General features: G+C 44.3%; 1 non-coding gene across 1 annotated transcript; it reads left to right on the top strand.

The window, feature by feature from the left end:
* The first annotated feature begins 4,365 nt into the window (after positions 1-4,365).
* Positions 4,366-4,504, top strand: LOC114808445. The gene has a single exon (XR_003756293.1). It is a non-coding gene; the product is annotated as a small nucleolar RNA SNORA7 (small nucleolar RNA).
* Positions 4,505-5,216: the final 712 nt, after the last annotated feature.

Below are 5,216 nucleotides of genomic sequence, written 5' to 3'. Positions count from 1 at the left end.
TTTCTCTTCTCTCCAGTCGGGTGCTGCACTTCGTTAAAATCAGTCCTGTGTCTCTGTTTTGTGTCTAAAACAAAACCCTTTTCTAATTGGATTGTGTTGCAAGAAAAACTCAAGGAGAATCAACCAACCAATTGATCAATCTTATTTCTTGAGTGCTTGCTGTGTGCTGACACTGTACTAAGTATTTGGGAGAGAATGATATAATGGAGTTGATAGATATGGCCCACTTCGGGTTTACAATCTAGGCAGGAGACAGACATTAATATAAATAAATTATAGATATATACATAAGGGCTGTGGGGCTGAGGGTGGGGTGAATAAAGGGTATAAGTCCAAGTGTGAGATGTAGAATGGAGTGGGCTTGTTTACTAGTAACTGAAAATTTTGTTACTTGAAAATCTCGCTACTTAGACTTCACATCCCCCCACAAGATGAATAATACTTATCCCGTTTTGAGGCAATTTGTTGCTTCATTGTACCGTTCTTCATTTTCCCTAATAAGACAGGAATTTGGAGACTTGTCACATTCAAACAGGAATCTGGCCAGGTTCAACGAGAAGTTTCCACCATGGGGAAGCCGGCAGGTCTGTTGGACCCTTTCCCATGCTGAAGAGCCAGCAGCAATTACTAACATGCCACATGGATCACGGAGAAATTATCTAAGGCAGAACACCCCATAACCATAGACTCAAGCGCCACCTACAGACTGTACCTTTACGTATCTTGTCTCTTTTCAGACCACTGTTAAGAAACCTGTGTTCAGGAGGAATAATGTGTTCCTTAAAGTCAGTAGCCGGCTGAGGCTTGACCCTTTCATAGTCTATCATCACAGAAAAATAGATCAATATTTCTGGGAACCAGGACCACAGAGCCAGTTTCATTTTTTACCTTCACAATTTAACATCTGAATTCAAACAGGCTGGAACTCCTCTCCTGTATAAGGAGACGCCCCTGAATGGTCACTTGGGTCTTGAAAATCATTCCAAGGGGCTTGGTGACAGTGGCAGGCAGTGTTTCCAGGCTGGAGAGAGGCTGTGGTGCTCTTGATTGCTACTAGCCTGAGTAGTGGGGCCTGGAGAGGTAGGGGGGCAGTCATAATTATAATAATTGTGGTGTTTGTTAAGTGCTTACTATGTGCCAGGAACTGAACTAAGCACTGGACTGGATACGAGCAAATCAGGTTGGTGTGATTTGCTTGACGTCATGTGTGTTCTAGCTAGAATTTTTTTTTGTTTGTTTCAGCACTGCGCGTACTCCCCACTTTCCCATCTTAGTCGATGACATTGCCATCTTCCCTGTCCCAGGATCCTGTAACCTTGGTGCCATACTCGACTTGTAGCCATCTCTCAACTCTTTCATTCAAAATACTGCTAAATCCTGCCAGATCTTCCTACACAATATTTCTCTCACGCATTCGTTTCTCTACACCTAGACTGCTACCTACCATTTTGGTATGAACTCTTCTTATACGGGGCCTAGACTATTGTATCAACCTCCTCTCTCGTCTCCCTGGCTCCAGCCTCTCCCTTCTTCAATCTATACTACAGTATGGATTTTCATCTTGAAGAGTTATTCCTCTCACCTCTCCCCTCAAAATCCTCCACCAACTTCCCATTTCCCTCCACATCAAGGAAAATCCCCTCATGATTGGCTTCAAGGCTCTCTACCAACTCACCTCATCTGTCCCCCTTCATATATGACAAACCACCACTCTCCCCACCTTCAAAGTCTCATTAAAATCACATCTCTTCCAAGAGGCCTAAGCCCTCATCCCCCTTACCCCCTCTCCCTTCTGAGTTGACTATATACTTGGATCTGTACCCTTTAAGCACTTGATATTCACCCCACCCTCAGCCCCACAGCACAAACGTACCTATCCAAAATTTATTTTAAAATCTGTCTCCTGCTTTAAACTGTAAGCTCCTCATGGTCAGGGAATGTGTCTGTTTATTGTTGTATAGTACTCTCCTAAGTGCTTGGCACAATGCTCTACACACAGTAAGCGATCAATAAATACCATTAATTTTTTTTTTGTTTTTTTGTTCTTTTGTGGTATTTGCTAAGTGCCAGACACTAATGTGCCAGACACTGTACTAAACAATGGAGGAGATACAAGCTAATCAGGTCGGCCACAGTGCCTGCCCCACATGGGGCTCAGAGTCTTAATCCCCATTTTACAGATGAGGTAACTGAGGCACGGAGAAGTTAGGTGACTTGCCCAAGGTCACAAAGCAGACAAGTGATAGAGTCAGGATTAGAACCCAGGACCTTCTGACTCCCAGGCCTGTGCTCTATCCATTAGGTCATGCTTCTTCTAGTAGCCTGCTTACTCTTACATATCAGCCTTCTTTCCCTGCTACTGCCCAGCTCACTCTTCATTCTTATCAATCAATCAGTAGTATTTATTGAGCATTTACCCCACGCAGAGTACTATATTAAGAGTTTGGGGGGGTGGGGGTGCAACAGAGTCAGAAGACATAAACCTTGTCATTACGGGACTTGGCATATGGGTTTAGGAGTGAGATGCTGGAGGCAGAGAGAGACCGGGGGGAGACTGATAGACTAACCTAACCATAACAAGAGCTTGAACTATGGTCATAGTTGTTTCCTTGGAGAAAAGGGGGCAGATCTGGGCTATTTTAGGAAGAAAAAATTGGCAAGATTTAGCAATTGACTGAATATGAGGGCTGAAAGATAGTGGAGACTCTAATAATGACAACAAGTTAGTAGGGAAGATGGTGGCATTATCAGCAAAGATGGGAAAGATAGAAGGTGGATTGGTTTTTAGGAAGGAAGATAAGAGGCTAAGTTTTGGACATATTGAGTGAGGTATCAGCAGGACACCCACATAGATATATCCGGTAAGCAAGGGAAAATAGAGAAGCAGTGTGGGCTAGTGAATAGAGCATGGGCCTGGGAATCAGAAGGACTTGGGTTCTAATCCCAGCTCTGCTACATCTCTTGTGTGACCTTGGGCAAGTCACTCAACTTCTCTGCACCTCAGTTACCTCATCTGTAAAATGGGGATTAAGATTTTGAGCCCCACATGGGACATGGACTGTGTCCAATCTTGTATCTACCCTAATGCTTAGTACAGTGCATGACACATAGTAAGTGCTTAAAAAATGCCATTAAAAAATGTGGGATTGGAGATTCAGTTAGGTTTGGGGCTGCAGAGGTAGTGAATCAATGGTATTTATTGAGCACTTAGTGTACACAGAGCACTGTAGTAAGTGCTTGAGAGAGTATAATATAACAGACACATTCCCTGCCCACAATGAGTTTACAGTCTAGAGGACACTGGTCTTTTTTGTCTTATGCTGTCGAGTCAACCCCGACCCATAGTGACCCCATGGACACAACTCATCCAGAACAACCCACCTCCATCAAAGGGAGAGACGGAAATTAATAGAAATAAATAAAATTACAGATATGTACACAAGTATTGTGGGGCTGAGTGAGGGGGAATGAATAAAGGGAGCAAGTCAAGGTGACGCAGAAGGGAGAGGGAGAAGAAAGGAGAGCTTAGTCAGGGAAGGCCTCTTGGAGGAGATGTGCCTTCAATAAGGCTTTGAAGTGGGAGAGAGTAATTGCCCGTTGGATATGAAGGGTAGGGGAGGGCATTCCAGGCCAGAGGCGGGACATGAGTGAGAAGTTGGTGGCTAGTTAGATGAGATCGAGGTGAGTAGGTTGACATTAAAGGAGCAAAGTGTAAGGGCTGGGTTGTAGCAGGAGAGTAGCAAGGTGAGGTAGGAGGGGGCAAGATGAATGAGGGGGCAAGGTAGATTTGGGAGCACACACATAGAGGTGATAGATAAAGCGATATGAGCAGGTGAGCTTCCCTAGAGAGTAAGTGTAGAATGTTAAGAGAAGGGGGCACAGGACAGCTCCTTGGGGGATACCCACAGTTTAGGAATTAGCAGTGGGAGAGGAGTCAGTGAAGAAGATTTAGGAGGATTCCCTCATTAGTAATACTCAATAGAAAGGCCTGAGTGGATTTTTGACATGGGATGCCTGAAAGCTTCCCAACTAGACTGTAGGCTATAAGATCCTTGTGGGCAGGGAACATATCTACCAACTCTGTTGCACTGGACTCTCCCAAGCACTTCTGCACACAGTAAGCCCTCAATAAATGTCGTTGATTGATTGATTCCAAACTCTTCAAAGGAAATTAAAAATAGGAAATAATGACCTTGACCTTTCAATCAAAGGCATTATTGAGCACTTACTCTGTGCAGAGCACTGTATTAAGCACTTGGGAGAATACAACAGAGTTGGTAGACATGTTCCCTAACCGCAACCAGCTTACAGTTTAGAGGAGGAGACAGACATGAATATGAATAAATAATTTATAATATATGATTTACCCTCTCAGAGTCATACCTGGAGAGTTTCCAGTACTCTACCAGTCTCGACTACAGGAGGGAGAGTCAAGCAGAGGCATACCCATTCCATTCCTAGCTTGGCCAGCGGCTAGTGAGTGGAAGGCAATCTATCTACAAGTCAAGACTCCCCTGTGCTGGGCAGCAGCAGTATGAGAGAGAATCGAGGGTGGTGGAGACTCAAGTTTACTGCATGGAAGGAGGCAGTGATAAACCACTTCCATATTTTTACCAAGAAAACTCTATGAATACACTACCAGAATAATTGCAGATGGAGGTGGGGTGATCTGGGAGAGATGTCTCCATAGATTCGCTATGGGCTGGTGACGACTCGACAGCGTAAGACAATATATGATTTATAAATAAGAATGTAAGTGCCGTGGGGCTGAAGGTGAAGCAAATACCAAATTCCCGAAGGTTAAAGATCCAAGTGCATAGGCAGCGCAGAAGGAAGAGGGAGCCAAGGAAAAGAGAGCTTAATCTGGGAAGGCCTCCTGGAGGAGATAATAAGTTGGCCTTTCCAACCTATTCCACAGATAGGCAGAACTCTGCTTATCTGGATCTTTTGTTTGGTGATGCTTGCCAGCATAACTCCAAGATTCTGGTCATTCAATCCAACTAAGGGAGAACTGACTGGACCCTGACCAGAAATACATTCTTACTTTCAACAGTGACCTTCCCTTGGGTCTCTGCTAATTACATCTAGGTGGCAGCAAGAAGCCTTCAACCCTCTTTCCATGGATTACCAATGATGCTAGCTGAATATAGCTCAGATTCTCTCAGGCCCCAGGGATCACCCTGGATTTGCTACTCATTTGCATGTGCATCTCCTTT

The sequence above is a fragment of the Ornithorhynchus anatinus genome, chromosome X5 (assembly GCF_004115215.2).
Source record: "Ornithorhynchus anatinus isolate Pmale09 chromosome X5, mOrnAna1.pri.v4, whole genome shotgun sequence".
Classification (NCBI taxonomy): Eukaryota; Metazoa; Chordata; class Mammalia; order Monotremata; family Ornithorhynchidae; genus Ornithorhynchus; species Ornithorhynchus anatinus.
The sequence above is the reverse complement of the archived record's forward strand: the minus strand, read 5'-3'. Positions and strand labels throughout refer to the sequence as shown.